The sequence below is a fragment of the Ambystoma mexicanum genome, chromosome 8 (assembly GCF_040938575.1).
Source record: "Ambystoma mexicanum isolate Mex_15411 chromosome 8, UKY_AmexF1_1, whole genome shotgun sequence".
NCBI lineage: Eukaryota > Metazoa > Chordata > Amphibia > Caudata > Ambystomatidae > Ambystoma > Ambystoma mexicanum.
The window spans coordinates 1538296420-1538315924 of NC_090929.1; positions in this window are offsets into that span (position 1 = coordinate 1538296420).

Consider the following 19505-nt stretch of genomic DNA (forward strand, 5'->3'; position numbering starts at 1 on the left):
TCTACTCCCTGGGCCCTTATGCACAATGGCAAGAGGGGACCTTGACATTTCACCTCCTCTATGTAACAAGGACATTCACTTTTCCTGTCCTATTATCTATTTTTATTTTCAGTGGTGGAGGCACAAATACATTTTCACAACATTGCACAGGTAACAATTGTGGGACCACTGTGCCTGCTGATCAGATTCCCCTTTCATAAGCTCCATGCCAAAAGCATAGTGTGTACTTGTTCCATGCTGCATCAGTATCCTGATTCACAGCACCTGCTCTACCAGTGACACAGAGCAGGCTCAGCGCTCAAATGTGCCATCTTAACAGCTGCAGTAACACCCAAGTCTTTGCTGTGCTGGGGCTGCATTTACGATATGCACATCTGTTCCAAAACCTGCATAAGTATGAGTATCCTGTCAGCATGGTAAACTGTAAATATAAGCCATACCTCAATTAAGGGGCCAGCACTGCCTATAGTTATCCCAACAATATTTAATTTGTATCACAATGGGCCTCATTACAAGTCTGACGGTAGCCGTGCCGGTAATACCGGCAGGTTGCCACCCGGACTTGCAATATTTACCGGCACCTGGCTTGCCTGAATTACCAGGGGATTACGACCCCAGGATTCCGGGAAGTCAGGCACCGATAAATGTTAATCCCCATTCCCATTGAGTCCTAAGGGACTCAATGGGAATGGGGAACTCGAAGCACCGGCACCGTCAATAACGGTGCTGATGCTTCTATGTATGTCTGTTTACCATGGCCGCTGTGCCTGGTAGGGTTCCACCTGCCAGACACAGCAACTCCGGCAAGCAGACCTGTAGTGTGCCGGTCCGGTAACAACGGTGCCGGTAGGCTTACTGGCACTGTTTTCATCGGACCAGCACATTTATAACGAGGCCCAATGTATCAGTTCTGTGTATTGACTCCAGATAAGCCTCCCCCTGCCCTGTGGCAGAACTCAGCCATGGGGGACTGCCTCATTGGGTTACTTTGTAAGGGCAGGTAATGGCCTTTCCCCAGAGACAGCCACTCCACAGGAATCCAACCTGTGAATAGGAATTAAAGGGCACACCCATTTACCAAGGGCTAGGCCTCATACCGGGGTACAGCATTTCTAAAGGCCTTTGATTCAATTGAGAAGGGAAAGGGCATGGTTAGTATAGCCAGATGGAGATCTGTACACATTTGGGAAACCTCTGCCATCTTGTTTTTCTCTCCCTCTCTTCCTCCTTCCAGTCCCCTGCACTTCCTGTAGCACAAAGCAATTTCGGTGTAATGTCAGAGGGGCAAAGCCAATTAATTTTCTTTTCTGACCAAAACACCTTCTCGAGGCGAACAGCAGCTCTCCTCCTCCTACATTTCTGTGCTCAAAATTGAAGTATGTGTCCAAAGTAAAAAACTTAGGGTGAAAAGTGACATGGGCTGTGACGGGCAGGTATCAGCAAAAGTCCAGGCAGCGTGTTATAATCTATGGCTGCTGCGACAGGCTCTTTCATAGGTGCGTGAGAAGGTTTGTGCCATGGTGGTAGGAGCTCTAGTGAACTCAAAGCTGGACTATTGTAATGGCTTACTCGCTGGGCCTCCTGCTAAACAAATAAATCAGTTACAAAAGGTACAGAATTAAGCAGTTAAACTAATCTTTGGGGTATCATAATGTACCCCAATGTCTGACCTTCATAATTCTCTTTGTTGGTTAGCAGGGAGGATCGCATTAAGATTAACATTGAATGTCTTATATTTAATTGTCTCAACGGCCTGGCACCAGGATATCTGAGGGACAAGTTAATGCAATATCAACCAACTTGGTCTTTAAGAGCAGACTACAAGCACCTGCATACTATCCCCATTACAAGATGTGTTTTCAGGGGCGATGGTAGTTTTTTGGTTTTCGGGCCCAGATTGTGGAATAGCCATCCACTGGAACTAAGGAAAGCAGAATCTCTGCCAACATTTTTTTTTAAAACAGGGTTAAAAACTCACCTTTTAAAATAAACCTCTTAATAACTGTAGGCTACTGTCGATATATGATTAGTGATGGTATTTTCACATGATGATGTATGTCAACTGCGCCGGGATTCGATGAGGTTCGTTGCGTGTGCTATATAAATTCCTCAATCAATCAATCAATTTCAATAGCAGGGATTGGACTCCTAGAGCAGGTTTTTATTCAATTGTCTGTGGGCATTTACTTTCAAAAGAAGGGGTGTCACACCACTTCTTTGAATCATCATTTGGACTGCAATCCTGAAAGAAGATTCTGTTGGAACCAGCTGGGGGTGCAGTCATTTTCAGGGTCCCCTAGTTGTGAGTTGATGGCAGGTGTTCTAAGGCAGAGACAAGGTAATTCTGTTAACCATCCCCAGGGACCACTGAGGGTGACCTCTGCTGCTGGATCAAGAAAGCCTCTCTGCCAGCCACCCTGTTGTCTGTGGCCCCACCATGTTGCAGACCCCTGAAGGATTGTGCCAGCCTTCCCTGTTTTGGTAGCCAGAGAAAGGACTAACCATGATGTGTTTTGACCCTGGAGTGGGATTCACATTACGTAGAATCCAGGACAGCTGAGATACCAGTTTTCAGCATCAATAGGCTGTGAGCCATTAATCAAGCCTATCCAACATCAAGTGAACTATAAGGACTCTTTACCGCTGCCTTTGACGTGTATTGTTTTTCGAACTGCTGTTTGCATGTTTGAGTCAATTCGCTGTGGCACTGTGCCAGCTGAAGTTACCTTGGCTGGAACCAATGAAGTACTGCTACCTTGCATTACTCAAGTCTCCATCAAAAGCACCAGCCTCAACATCGCCATGCATATAAGTTGATCGACCCAACCCTGGCAACTCTCAAACAGCGACCTTCGAGCCTCTGAATAGAATAAACTTGCGTGTGCATCCTGGTACCAGCTCACCACCATCAAACGTTAACCCCGACTTAACCTGGTTACTGCATGATCTGCATAGCAAGAGGAGACCATTTGACACCCTAGTCATCTTCCGTTCGGCCCAAAGTCTCCCCTGCTTTCTGCTAGGCCAATGTGCTGCTGCATCTTTGAACTGAAATAACCCCTGACTGACACTGAGAAGCCTGGTTCGACACCCTTGAAACACCACGACCTTTGCAAAGGAATTATTGACTGATACTTGGCCCAGTCCATCTTTGGTCCTATTAACTGGATATGTAATTGTAATTCCTTTGACAACCTCAAGAAAATATGTATTGTGGTCTTTTATAGCATTTTCACCCCCGGTCTCATTACCCAGAGTGATTTTTTATCTTTGCATGTTCTCTCTACAAGGGTGGGTTTTTACAGTGTTTTACAGTTTTTTATTATTGTGTATGATGTGCTTGATTAAATTATAGATGTTATAGAACTTTCATTGCACTTCCTTTAGTTTGAACTGTTATATTTTGCTGTTTGGGTTGGTACTGAACCACATGCATTTCCCTTCTTGAGATTACAGCCTTCAATCAGGCCCACATTTCCACAAAAGGCGAAGGAGGTAGCTGGGAAGAAGTCAATTCATCACACTTCTTACTACTGTGCTGCTTATCTCTCGACATTTAGGGACTACTGTGCAGGGTCTTAAACACATCTTGCCTGGACTATATACTAACACTTGTCCATAGCTCTCGAGATCCACCAGGTACCACCCTCAGGTGGTGTGTATGGACTTTTGGAACAAATACAAAGGAAGACAATTTTACACAACAACATAAAGATGCCAATTGCCAACTGGACAGAGGGGTAACAAGTCAGGCCTGAAGATAAGGCAGTTGGGCCCACTGCAGTGACAGTAACATCGGAAATGCCCCACAGCGCTGCTGAGTGGGCATTTACAGATTTTGGATGGACCTTGACCCCTCAGGGACTTCCCTATCTACGGCTCCTTCATTATTAGAGAGTCAAAGTAATCTGAAGAGGATGCAGCAGACAAGGTTACTGGGGGTGTTGCCAGCAGCAGCTGGTGTAGATCTGCAGCAGTTGGGGGAGTAGCAGTGAGGGGCCATTGCAAGATGAGAGCTTGACCGGACTGCAGCCACCGCACTGGGTATAACTTGCGGAAAAGTCTTTGTTATGCTCAAACATTTATTACATTTGACATTATGACTGTGTAGGTAGTAGTAGTACATTATTTGGGATTAAGATAGAAAATCCATGAAAGATACATCATACAAAACCTTTAGGCACAAACTATTCTGAACATTAAGACATAAGGCAATAATTAATTAATTGACAATATCACTTACATAACACAGTTTAACGCTATTAAAAACTGTCTAAAACCATTATACAACCATTATGGCTGTGTAGGATTTTAGGCCCCAATCAGAAGCATTGCTGCCTGTTGGCAACTCTTTACCTACCTCACACATCCTCTGCAGTAGTAACACTGAACAGAAGCTGATCAAAGTATGTTGGACAATCTGGATTGATTGTGAGGGCTCAAAATCGTTTAAACATATTCTAACATCTGCCTAAAACTACCTCTGATTACACAGAACAATGGACCTGATTTCTGTCCCTTGTCTGTCTGAAGGAGGGCTTATGATGGTATGTTTGGATATTCATTAGGCCTGATCTCCACACTACAGTAACCAAACTGGTTGTGGTTTTGGAGCAGGGTGGACCACATTGATTTCTCATTTGGTCCGTTCATCTTGGCTTCATTTTTCCTCATAAATAGACTCTTGCATTATTTTGTTCTGTTTCGCATGTAGTGTTCTTTTGTTGCAATGCCATAACATTTCTATACCCTCCGTCTAGCACCAAGAGGCGTATGTGTGCCCCTTTAAATATAGTAAACATACACCGGTCAGCATTTTTATCAGCTGACTAATGATGTTTCATACAAGTTAAGGGACTTTATCGGAGCACAGTTGGGTAATTGACATATGTTCTCAGAATTCCGTTATGTGTCGTCATAACTGCTATTGTTCAAATGAAAATTTCATAAATGTAACACGAGCAAGCTAGTTGAAAGAGAGGGAGTTGTGAGAGATTAAGAAAGAATTCTGTTTCTCAAACACTGCTGTTCATCTACACTAATTACCCCTAAATGAGCAAGCACTTCAATAGAACACAAAAGCATAACAAGCAGTTAACAGTCGTGAACAATGAAATGCTTACATGAATACATGAGTTTAATGCGTGCCCCTTCAACTCCGACTCAAATCGTTTTATAGTTCAAAACAAGTGATTTCATACAGTTTACACCCAAAGTGTCATCATATCTAGAATAGTAGCAGGTTATTATGTATGCATGTATGAATGAATGCATTTATGTCTGTATGGGATTTATAACGAGTGAAGCGTACATGCAAGTAACATAGCACTGTGCATAGTGTATGCTCGAGAGTGTTATAGGTAGGATGTGGGGATTGCAGTGATAGCTGTATTGTATAACTGTTCATACTACTCTACTTACCCCTCTACACCTCATAATTGGGCAAGCTCACCTTATGCTTTGGCTTTTACTGTTTACAATGGGCCTCATTACAAGGTGGGTGGTAAGGGATTACCGGCACCGGTAAGGGCCCCGGTACTGGTAATCCCTTACCGCCCTACTACGAGGTCCCTTTGCGGGACCTTCCTTAACGCCTGGTTTTACCAGGCGTTAAGGACGGTACCCGCAAAGGGATACCGGGGTCAATAACGGTACCGCAATTTGCAGTACCGTTATTGCCGCCTTTCCCCTTCCCATTGAGCCCTATGGGGGCTCAAATGGGAATGGGGAATGGCTATGGTGAATGGGGAATTACCGGTCCCACCGACCTCATAATGGACCGGTAATTGCTCCATCCACCAGACCGGAGTCGGAACGATTTTGGAGGCAGCCATGGCACTAATAGCGCCATGGCTACCTCCAACCTCGTAATGAGGCCCAATGTGCTTGCAATATCCAGATCATCCTCCTCTTCCCCTGCTTCACACCTGCTGACCCAGAGCATTTTAGCAGCTGTCTCAATGTTACTGATCATTGGTTGGCTCTGCACAACCCTCACATCACCCACCTTCTTCTGTCCGGATCTCATAACAGACCTGGCTTATAAATCATTAAATATGGTGTTCCAGTAATTGAGAAGGGATGTATTTAATTAATGATGAATGAATATTAGAGGATAGAAAAGCTGGGAATCACAGTTGATCTATGCTAAAAGTGTATCTTTTAAACTATAATTATATATAAATAATCACAACAACATAAATAAGGATTCAATCAAGAGTGCCACACCCTATTTATTCCAACTTCAGGGGTAGTATGGAAGACTGTAAACTTTTTTTTTTAACGAAGATACACAGTATTTTCAAAATATATACTCTTAAATACTCTGTAATAAGGTTATAAAAAAGAAAACTTCTGGAGAGGTGTAACCAAATGTACTTTTACCATCAATCAAACTGGCCATTGTAATTTGGATGAATTGAAGATTGGGAAGATAATCCACTAGCGCGCAAAATGAACATACTCCAAATTAAATATTATAAGCGTCTATACGACAACTCTGACGTTTGTTTACTGCGCATTTAGCAGTAACAAAAATATCAAATACCATTATGTCAAACAAGAGGAACAGGGGTTGTCAGGGTGTCCCCCCACAGCCACAAGGCAGGGACTGGGTCAGTTTCACATAGATGTGATCACTGCGTTGCTCCATTTTTGCATTGGGAATTTCCTTTTGCTGTATTTTGGCCCATACAGTAATCACATAGATCCGTTTATTCACGGCTAAATGATAATCCACATTGTAACCCAGAGATTTTACAACTGCCCCACATCTTTCTTAGCATCCAGTGCCATCTTGTACATAAATATGTCCCTGGAAGACTATGTAATGTGATGTTGTTTTATACCACGCACGGTTACCATTGGCAAGGTCTCCAGGTGCTCACATATCTCTGAGAGTGTATTAGGTAGGTCAGTGAGGAATGTAGGAGTAGGATACAGGTTGGGTTTTTCTGTTGTTCATTTTAGAACCAGGAGGAACTGCCGTCTAGTGTGGGTCTGATTTCTAGGTGTGTTTAGACTGTGTGCAATCGGGCTATTGTTACAGGATGGGCAGCAACCAGAGATCGGGTGTTTGTTTTCTACAAATTCATTTTGTGGTGGATCTGTGGGTTGCATGTTTCAGTGTGAATTAGACTGATTCAAGGATAATGGGAGGTAAGCAAGGGAATGCTGGAGAGGAGTTGGAAATGGTGGGTGAGTAGTTGGTGGCTTTCCCTCCCACACCATTGGTATTGATGGCAGTCTCCATTTTGTGCTGGCCATTAGAAGTTGAATAGCCATGCTTTCAGTCATTTTCTGAAGGTGAGGTGGTCTTCTGTCATACTATTTTCCTTCTGTATTGTGTTCCATGGATTAGAAATAAGACGTGAGGATGACATGCCTCTGAATTTCTTTTTATCTTATTGTTTCTTTTCAACTTGGAGGTCCTCACATGATCTTAGGTCTCTTCTTGGTTGGTAGTGGTTGATGTTGACCTTGAGGAAATTGACTCCTTGTCCATGTTATGATTTGTGGGCACTGCAGAGGGCTTTGAATTTAATATGATTCATTTACTGGTTGCCAATGTAGGCTTCTCAGAACTGGTGTGATGTGGTATCTTCTGTTTAGTCTCAGGAGTATCCATGCTGCAGTGTTTTGGAAGTGTTGACGTTTCTGGGTGAATCATTCTGGCATTCCAAGGAAGAGGCTGTTTGCATAGTTCATTCTTGATAATACTAGGGAGATGATTGTGAGAGTTCTATGTGGGAAGGAGAGGCAAGGGAGCATCCCTCTGAGTAGTCTCAGGAGGTAGAAGCATTTATGTGTTATAGCACTGAATTGTGGTTCCAGTTAAAGTCTGTTCTCCATGGGTATTCCTAGTTTCTTTTCCACATGTTTTATTTTTTTATTTTACTTGTCACAATTTACAAAAAAATTACAAGAAAAGAACAAGAAAAAGAGAATATAATGAACTTCTTAACTCCAACTGTCCCATCACTTCAGCTGCCAAATTGTAACCAAGGTCCAAAATAACGCACAGACATCTTTTCGAATCACAGCCCACGGCGTGGCTCGAGTTTTCTTAGAGCTTCAAGTTCATGAAGAACTTGGAAACCGCTATCACATGTCTGATGTTATCCCCCCCTCAAATAAGCGGTTCCACCAATCTTCTTCATCTCACGTTCTTGACTCCTTGAATAAATGACCCAAGTGCGCCATTCTCAGCCTTAACAAAGAATTACAGGCTAATAATAGATGATGCAATGTCTCTGGTTGTTTCTTTTTTTTTACAAAATTGGCAGCTAGTGTCAGTTGTTATTTTCCTGATCGTTCTAATCTCGTTCGTTGGGAGGAGATTCATTCGCACTCTTAAGAAGGTATCTTGCAACGTCTTGCTTGGGAACTTTTTTAGATAATTAGGTAGGTAATTTAAGCCTCTTGTTGGTGGCAAGTGGCTTATCAATTTGCTTCTTTGGTCCAATGATGTAGTCTGTATCCAGTCATGTTCCTTCAGTTTTTGTTTTACTTTATTTGGATTCTGAATAAGTTCTTCCTCAGAGCTCTTTATTTCCGCAAGGGTTTTTGATGTTCTTTCTTCCAACACATCAAAATTTTACTTTTCTGTTCTTCGATTTCCGTATGAATAATGGACATTACGTTTGGGCAAGTGGTAATCAGAGACTTCCTATATAGCATTAATGAATTTCTAGCGACCATCGATTCCAATGATTGTATACAGAGTTCCTGGCCTATGGTCTTGACTGGAGTTGATTGTGGTAAGTTCAGGGTACGTTTCCAGAACACACCTTCTAAACGTTTCCAGAAGTCTTGTGGAATCATCAGCAATGCGTCCACCCCATAAATCAAAGATGGTACCACCTTCCCTTTATAGAATTGAATCAGGGGGATTACTGTAAATCATCCAAATCTTCTGTCGATCATTTTTGCCTGACTTGACAATTTTTTTACCTTCTCCAAAAGGTGGAGTTGCATGGGATGCTCTTGTTTATTGTTACTGAGAATTACCCCTAGATATTTAAATTGTACCACTTGTTCTATTTTCTCACCTTCCAGAGACCAACTGAAATTCTCAATGCGGGTGGTTTGTTTCTCCAAGATCATAACTTTGGTTTTGGCCTTGTTGATCTCTAGATTCTTCTTCTTTATGTACGACACTAGTTCGTTCAATTGGTGTTGGAGGCTGATCAGGGTGTAGTCCATTAGAATAAGATTGTCCGCGTAGAGTAATCTTGGGATCTTAACCTTCCCCGCTGTGGGTGGGAAAGGCTGGATCTCCTGGCCGCTTTCTTCAATGTCCCAAAGATATGCGTTAAAGAGTGTTGGTGCAAGAGGATTCCCTTGTTTCACCCCTCTTGCTGTTGGGATTGGCTCAGATAGCAACCCCCCTTGATTTAAATGCACTCTGATAGAGGTGTCATGATGAAGGGCTCTTATGGGTCCTAAGATGTTTTCCGGACAGTTTCTCGATGTTAATTTTTCCCAGAGTATTTCACGATTGACCTGGTCAAAAGCCTGGACCAGGTCAATAAAAGCAAGATAAATCCTTGGATTTCCTTCTTGGATCTTGCTTTTTAAGGTGATTAATAAGAGAATGTTAGGTGCAGTTCCCCATCTTTCACAAACCCTGATTGTAGAGGGTCCTCATGTCCCGATTTCCTAGACCATTTTTGAAAGTTTTCTAGCAACAGTGAACCAAACACTTTCCCAACTACATCTAGTAGTGTAATCGGCCGGTAGTTCCTAGGTTGATTTCTAGGCCCTACTTTGTAAATCGGAACAATTGTTGCTGTAGTCCATGAAGCAGGTATCGATCTTGTTTCAATACAGTTTTTAATTACCTCATGTATAAAATGTGTCCACTCTATAGCATGTTCCTTGAAGTCTACGTTGGTAATGCCATCGGGCCCGGGGTCCCTTGAGTTGTTCAATGGGACGAGTTTTCTTTTTATGTCCTCCTTATCCCAGAAGTTCTCCCATGATGGTTCTAACACTTCATGGTTATGGGACAGATTTACCAACTTTTGGTTGGGATGGTAAGGATGCCCCTTTTTCTGAAATGCTTTCGTGAAGTAGGCCGACCAGGCTTCTTCCCCCACAAAATTATTTATTGAATTATTTTGTGTGTCTGAAGTAGTTCTAATTAAGGTCCAAAAATCTCTGGTTTTCCTACTGCACAGTGTCTTTAGCATACCAACAGCATCGGCTTGAAGCATGTTTTCTCTGTGATGTCTTAACCAGTTTTTATAGGTCCTTGATACTATTTTTAATTTGTTCAGCAGTTCAGAGGTAGGTGTCTTCTTAAGTTGTCGCTTTAGTTTTCTCAGTTTTTTCCTTTCTTCAACAATTCTCTTGTTGAATTCATGTAAATGGATTTTTGACGTATCATTTGGACCAAACTTTCTTTTAACTTCGTAGACTTCTAACACAGGTTGATAGTCAATGTTATCTTTCATGGCTTCTTGCTGGTTTGTTCTACTGATGCTTATATATGAATCTGTAAGTTCCACAACTGCATTAGCCGATAATCTTAACTTTGTGCCCCTATTACAGACTTCAATTTTTGCTTCCATTTTCGAACTCCCTTTTCTTGTGCAAGCCCATTTTACCTTTAAAAGGTCATGGTCACTTTTAACCGTTCTCACAACCTTATATTCAGTTATGATCTTAAGTAACTCGTCAGAAACAAATACATGATCCAAATTTGCTGTCAAGTTATTTCTTTCCCATGTCGGTATTCTCGGGTTATCTCTGTGTATTGATGTTTCTAGACTCTGCAGATCCCAAGTGGCCATTGCCTTAATCCAAAGATGTCCACATACCATGTTCAAAGGCACCTTTTTACCATTCTCATACAACATATTAGATTTCGCGCAAACTGCATTTAGGTCTCCACACAAAATGACAAATTTCGGCATCCACTCCAGATGTATTCTTTCCAAGATGTTTTCTGCCATTTCTCGGTAGTCCTCGTTTTTAATCGCTGCGGGATTCCAATATGTGTTCACCACAATTATTGCTTCATCCTTTGGAATATGATGACTATTATCTAACAATTGATGTGACCAATTCAGAAGTGGCTATTTGAAGTCACCGAGTCAATGTAGCATAGTCCTGATCCAGATCTAATAACGGTGAGCAGACCTGAGGAGGGTGGTCCTTTTTCCGAACGGTCAGCGGTGGCCAGGTAGGTTTCATAACCCTCCAAAAATGGCTTCTTAGTTAGGGAGTCAAATGATGTCGAACTCTCCCAGGTTAACATCGCTCTTTGCCAAGAGGTGGCTAAAACCCCGGGTGTTCCAACATGCCATGGTGATATTATCCTTTCTCAAGGCCTTCCGACTCTCGGTCCCGGCTTCCGCCTTGCTGACCTTCTGTGCCTTGCCCATTCCCTGGTGCTTTCCCCGGACCGTTCGCATATTCCTCATCTTCTCCGTCCCCAGACTTTTTTCTTACCGCTGTTTGATCATTGACCATTTCAGTAACTTCTTGGGCAAATGTGATTTTTATCTTCCGCAGGGGACCTTTTGGGTATCTGTCGTTGTTCACAGCATCCTGATGAATATTTCCAACTTCACTTACTTCGTTTGATTTCGCTCTTTGATCTTTTCTTTCTAAGGTACTTAACTGTTTCTCATTCCTGGTAGCTTCCTTTCTTTCTGTACGACCTGCAGTAGATCGAATAGCGGTGTCGTCCTGACAGGTAGGTAGTTCCTTTTGTCTTGATCTCAGGTTATACTTTTGCACCTGTGTTTGTAGTGTTTTTGAGACACACTACAAACGCATACTCATCCTTGCACCCTGGGGTACACAGATATAATCCCACAGCATAAACATGCTGTTGGAAGCAGCCAGAATGCAAAGATATAAAATCTTCCAGAGTCTGCCTGTAAATAACATCATCTATGACAAGTTAAATCCTCGAGAGACCCCACAGCCAATAAGAGTTTGTGGCAATATGAATGATGAAAATTGAATTGAATCTGATCCAGAATTCAAGATTTAGTCAAAGCCAAAACTCAAGATGGTACCTTGGTCTACCATGTCAATGGCTACTGATAGGTACAGACCAACTAAATCCCATAAGCAATTGTTTTGCAGTGTTATTTCACATGAATGCTGGAACACAACACTCAGCAGACTTTCCCAAGAAGGGCAGCACAGCATTTGATTGGTATGTTTTCAACAGATCAGCATCACAAGTAGAGTTTATAAACACTTTTCTGGAATTATATACAAATCTAACTATGAGAGATTTAATGTTTCTTTTTGCAGCAAGTGAGACACAGAAGCCTACAAATGTGACTTTACGATGGCTGCAGGGTAAATTATAGGAATTAAGGTGTTTTTGTATTTGCCATGTTAGACAGGATTCTTGAATTGTTTATTATAGTGCTGAGAAAATATGAACATATAAAGTTGTTAGTGACATATCATTGTGGTCCTTAGCCGAACATTTTGATTGATCCAACATATCATATATGTTCTTCTTGAAAATGTCTAAGAAAGCATTGCACATTTCATCTGCTAGGAATGAGGCTACAGTATTATGGGTATCTGAAAGCAATAATACAACTTAGAAGCTCAAATTCTGGATCATACAGTATGTTTACTGTCAGATATTGTAATGAGAAATATTGTCAAGCAGGTAACATCTGCAAATAAAGAGAGATTTCTGAATATAACTGTATCAGGATAGCCAGACCATTTGGAATATGTCCTACATCTGATAAAAAAGTTTCCAAAGAGTTCGTGGAATAAGTAGTATTTCATGTACATGTATAGAGTGTTCTAAAGTCCATTCACTCTTTGCTCTCCTTATTCATCCCTTCTTGATCCTCTGCAACATTCCCTTTGACATTATCCGATAACTCACACCCCTTTTCCTTCAACCAGCTACTCTGTTGGATTTTCATTCAACATAGTCTCTCAAATACTTTGGGCTCATTCTTCATCTTCCTATTCGAGAAATACTCCTCTGCTCCGGGCCGGTCATCCCTGAAAACAGCTGTATTTATTGAGCGCAAACCTAACTTTGAGAAGCAACAGACCACTTAAAAAAAATATCCATCAATACAGATACATAATGGAGAGCTTTACTGAGGTATACAACATTACAGATGCATAACATAGCACTTTTCAGAGGTAACAGCAGAATAGCTATACATCAGGGGCTAGGATACAGAGGGGCACAGAGGAGGGGTACAGCTGTACAGGGTGGCGTGGAGGAGAGGGGTGGGTGGCATCTAGTGAGCCAGGTGGCACCAAGGACTATGTGATGGCCTGGGTGTTGAGAAGGAGAGACTCCTTGAAGAGAATGGTTCGAGTTCTTTATTGAATTGGGGGCGAGTCTGATGATGACGGGAGGAGATCTTGGGGTGCAAGCAGAGAAGGCTTGTTTTCTGGTCCTTTCCTTTTTCGCAACACACCGGATTTCAAGTCTGCATGTGTCCTGGATTCTGTTGGAGCACTGTCCACTGGAGATGCTGAGTTTCTCCGGTTCCCTTCCTCGACTAAATTAAAATGTGGAAATTCCCATCATCGATTGTGGTGTACATCTATGTGCTACCAATATCTCTTGATCAATCCTTTGATTGACCACTGCCCAACTTATTGTCTCCTGTATGATTCTATTCAACCTTTCTAAAACTCTGTCACTTCGAGGATGCAATATCACACCGGTGCAGTGTTCAATGGTTTACACTTACATTATTTTACAGTTCCTTTGCTCTACATTTGACTCCCTTGTCAGATAATATTGTGCTGGTGTTGCCCTCCCTCTGAAATGTTTTCTTTAAAAATCCTAAAAACTAGTTGTGTATTTGTACTTCTCCCCACCAGGTCAATAGGTCAATAATTACTATGTGATACATAGCAAAACTCCCACTCCTACTCTGAATTGGGCCTAGTATATCAAGTCCTACCTTTTCCCAGGGTCTATTTGGCATAGCTGTCACTGCCAATGGGCACTTGTACCCCACACATGCTTTATCTTATACTTCACAAAGGATATATGCTCTGACGTTCTGTTCTAGCTGAAGATCACAGTCTGGCTACCGACAGTTGCTTCATACGTGTTTGTTTGTTTTAGTGATACCTTGATGGCCTACATAAGTTGCCAGATCAGCACCCAGATTCCACAGGGTTAGGCGTGCCTTACAAATGCCAAAATGAATAAATAAATAAATAAGCCACATTTAATATGTTCTCACCTATTTTCTTTGGCGGAGTTATACTTTTGGCTTTCTTCAACAAGATTCTATTTAAGTTAACCTTCCAAAGATCCTCGGATCCATCTCCTTTAACATTGTCCTGTTTAACTGTCCATTTCGTATTTCTCCTATGATTGTTTTCATATGATCATCTTATTCCAATGTTTTCACACAATCTTTTACAGATATTGTTTGATCCATTATTGACATGATTTGATCCATTGCTTCTTCAAACCCTTGATCTTCCCTATTTGTTAGATGTGATAAGCAATCCACTGCACAGTTCTGTACTCCCGTTATATGAAGCACTTCATTTGCATGCTCCTGTAGTTCAATTAGATATTGTCTTATCCTATTTACCACTCTATCCATACCTTTGTACATCATGATCTCCTTCAGGGGTTCATGATACATATGTACTCCAAATTCGTTATGATGCTTTGCTGTCACCATTCTTAAAGCCAATATTTCCTTCTCTTTAATAGTATATTCCTTTTCGGGCACCCCTCAATAACCTTGATGTTAAAATGCGGTGCACTTTGTATGAGTGCCGCTCCAAAACCTACCTTGCGCGCATTCATCGCTGTAATTGTTCTTCTTCCTTGTTTGTAATTACTTAAGGTTGATGCACCATGCAGGGCTTCTTTAAGTGTCTTGAATTCCATGTCACACACTTCTGACCACTCATACAGGACAGCTTTCTTCATTAAGGGCCTGATTCATGGAATCCAGCACAGAAGCAGCGCAAGCGCCATGCGCAGAGAAGGAGCATGCGCCAGCCGGGGCACAAAGCAGCATCTGCGCGCAACGCAAATTCATGGATTTCCCAAGCCATTACCAGCCGTGGGGCAGTAAACGTCCATCTGCACCAGTAAGCCCCCAACACAGCCCCTTGCGCAGGAAATAGCCAGTGAAATGTCCAAAACGGTGCAAGGACCCGCGCCATCCATGGTCCACCACAAAGCCCCCCTCTATCGCAATCGTGCAAAGAATTGGAGCAAACCGTGCACACGCCAGTCAAATCGCGTTACCATACCCGCAGGCAGCCTACACCACATGGGATCCCCCCATCACCCATGACCATACCAGCAGGCTGCCCACGCCACATGGGACCCATCACCCATGACCATACCTGCAGGCAGCCCACACCAGAAGGGCCCCCCCATCACACCCATGAACATACCCGCAGGCAGCCCACACCACATGGGACCCCCTCATAACTTGGCTGTTGAAAATTGTTCTTTTAGTGCTTTGGAACGAACAATTTTCTGAATCTTTTACCCTTTGAAGCAATGCTTCGAAGGCATTCATCACTATTGAAATGTGTGGTATTTTTATCTATTCCTTTCAAAGGTTTTGACAAAATGAATTCTCTACCATTCTCTCAGAAGTTTGCAACTAGGCAATAATCCAATGTTTTGTTCAAACTTGTCATAGATTTGGAACACATGGTTGATCTTTATTTTCCAATTCTTTCATGCTTTAGAACCAGAACTCTCTTCTCCTTTCATGAAATTTGAAAGGAATGTTTTCTCTGTTTTGCAATTCTTTCCTACATCTAACAACATATTCTTTCTCAATCTATCACTGACTTGCAACCAATTATCTCGTTCCTCTCTCTGTCTCGTAATTGACTGGCAGATAAGGTTTAACTTTTCATTATTTCCATCATAGGCTTTGCACAAGTGATACACATTCACTCTTGGGTTGGGAGAGAGACTTTCATCGAAGCATAAACAGTAGGATCTCTAACAAATGTATACATGTTCAAGCTGAGTTATTGAACTTCACGCCCCTGCATGCAATTAATTGCTTTTAATATTATTCTAAGATATGGCTTGGGGAGAAGAATGTTGTTTTCAATCATGCAACAAACTGTTGGGATTGTACTGGTCTGCATCAAGTGAATACATTCTGTTGCCACTTTCATTTTTAGAACTGGAATGATGTACTGGACTTTTTCCAGCTTACTTGAAATGATTTGACTGTCCACTCAGAATTGGTGTTAGGCTTCAGCTGTGATATTGGACCTTTTCCCAGCATGCAATACATGAACTTTGTTTTTAGCATGGGTCAAATGCACATGCCAACAATTTTACAATGGGCAACTTTTTCTGGCAAATGATTTATTTTGGTTTAAAATCCATACAGGGTTTGAGGTAAAAGGGCAAAGAGAGTGCTGGGAGGAGTGGGTAGTCCTCGAAAAAAGTGCAGCTTACTGGTTTGTTGGGAACCCCCATATAATATGAGATTGAAAGGGGACCATTAGTGTTACCTCCATTCATCATAATTAAGGTTAGGTTAATGAGAGTTGAGCAGACCACCACCATCCAATAAACCCACCCCTCTGTGACATTGATTGCTAAAATTGGGCTGGGTATTGAAATGTTTTCCAACATGGAAACAGGGCTTTAACGTTACTCTCTTTCACCGTTGTATTTAACTGTAATTAAACAGGGTCTTTGCACTACTGAATTTCTGAGCATACACTATTTAGGTACATTTCCTCTTTCCTCTTAGAGTTGTGGTTAGTCCAGTAATGTGTATCAGACTTTGAGTTTGCCTGCATGCCTCATGCATTATTGTTTTACTCTCATAGTCATTATGACAATAGGGCCTGGATATTGGACTTCATGTTGCAGCATGCACTAAATGATTCAAGTCTCATCTTACTGATTTTGTAAGACTCATACAGGCTATTAGAATTTGCTTAATAGCATAACCGAGCACTTCATATATATTATAATACTTGGACTGTTCTATTGGACTCACTTTTCCATGATTTGTTGGGTAGACATAGAAGGCTATGTATGGGGAGCAGTCTATAATTAGCGGATGACCCCAGCCTGAAGATTTGTGCATATTTTGCCAAGCAGTGGAAATCCCTGAGGAGCTACATCCAGTGCCATTGAGAAGCGATCACTGCCCAATGCTCAGATCAAGTAAACGCATGAGGCACCACCGGTGCAAGAGGGATGTGATTCTTGCAGACCATCCAAAGGGATTAGCAGAGTCAAGATTGATCAGGAGGCTGCACAAATGAAGCACAGCAAGGGGCGTGAGCCACCATTCATGTATATCTCTTTTACCTCTGTCGCTGAACCATTGTCAATTTGTTCATATCACATCGTATTCAACTGCTTATATATTCAGATGATGGGAAAAGGATTCTTAAGTGCAGAGGTCAGGTCCTGCTGCATCAGAATATACTTGTCCTATGTGATAGGTTCTATTCCTATTTGGAGCATGCCATGGTTAATATTTACTCGTATCTACATGATGTCAATAGTCCTTTTTGGATTAGAACTGGAGCAAAAGAAATGATCAGGCAAATAACAACAATGAAATATTTTATTGTGGACACCTAACGTCCACCACTTATTGAATTCATGCTGCCCATCTGCAACATCCATTAATTAGATGCCTGCCTTTAGAAGCCCCTGCTTTAGAACAGTCCACACCTCTAATCTGCCCTTATCTACTCACTTAGCCATTTCCAAGACTACCTGCTGCATCTCCCACATGCAACCCCTATTTCCACCATGCATTTCCCCTGGCCACCTTAATGCAACCACTACTCCTCTAGTCACTACTCCCATCTGTACGCAACACTGCCTTGCCATTCCTTGCCTCATGAGGTATCTTCAATATCCCACTTGACCCTTTTCCTCTCGCCTGCCACACTCTGGTTCCTTTGCCCACTCATCCATGGCGCACTGCCTGCCTGCTTCTGTGTGTGTGACCAACTCATTTCCTTGACATAGCTTCCTTTTCGAATGGTAAGTCGTGCCAACATGCCTGATGCTCTACAGTATCATGTGTTCTTTTCTCAAATAGGGTTGAACATAAACAAAACTCTGAGACTGAATAACTTACCTTTTATTGAACATCATTATGCATCAGCATCATTTTGACAACACATCTATGGAACTACTTCATTACCAGATGAATGGAGCCTGGTTGGTGGGGTGCGGGCGGGATCTTTTTTGGCCATTCATGAGTTCTTGGTCAGGGGGGCTTAAGGCTTGTTGGACACGTTGGGTTAGGCTTCAGGGAGAAATGACTAGGGAGTCTGCTCGTTCCACAATCGCCAAAGTACTTCTAAGGAAGGTGAAATGAGTGCTTTGCGTTGTCAGCACATCATTCAATCTTCCAAGGAAGGGGGCCTGGTAATGTTTGATTCTCCAGATGTGACATAATAAGCCAATCCCCAGATCCTTGTTTTTGAACATGGTTGTCAATGAATCTATTTGACAGAGAGCAAGAAAGAGAGTAGAGAGAGAGAAAGAGAGAGAGAGAGAGAGAGAGAGAGAGATGGAGTGATAGAGAGGGGGATTTGACAGTCGCAAAGTGAGAACTTCATATGGGAGTTACCAGGTCGTTCTGACCTGTTGGCTCTTTTTCATGGTTTGCAGATTGTTCTGTTTTCCTAACATGCCATGTTATGTTGCTATATGTGACTTAAAGATTGCCTGCACCCCTCACCAGCTCCAAATAGTGCAGGGTAGGACCACGGGCACACAAGGATCCCCTCTGGAAACAAACGCCTCTACAGTCTGGCACAAAAGACCTAGGAATAGACCTGCACAAAGATGTCAGTGTATTTCCAAGACACACGCATCAATGCACCAGCGTTCTCTCTCTTGCCCTATGACACTGAACTTTTGTCACATCTCAGACACAACATTATGTTTTATTATATTATCTTGCATATGTATCTGGCAACGAAGTCTATAAAAAGAGGGTTTTTTTATTGTCTGTTCATCCATTGGTCCACCTTCTATCTGCCTATCATTAGTTAAGACACATTCATTAGAAAATACCGTAGCCTTTTCTTTCATTTGTCCTGCAGTGTTATAGAGAACAATTAGGAAATTAAATCACACTGGCCTTTGACTACTGACCACAATATGGAGAACCAGCACTCTTCAAGGCAGTTGATACAGGCACGGTTATTCTCTGTCTACAATTAAAAGACCAATAAACAATTATATTTCACAGCTCTTAAAATTAAGTATTATTGAATTAAGTTATATTGTCAGAAGGCCTCATAGGCCATGAAAATTGAAGTGTTGTCTTGCATAGTTCTGACCTTTTTTATGTGTGTAATAAAAATATCTCGCATTTCAATTACAACTGAGCTGACATTTGGCGAATGGGATTTATTGACTCAGAAAGTAACAATTAACCATGGTTTATTGATGATCAATACCACCTAGGTCAGAATACTACATAGGATCTTAGCAATTAAACATTCAAGGCGACAGTCCATAGGCTCATTCTGCAGAATGA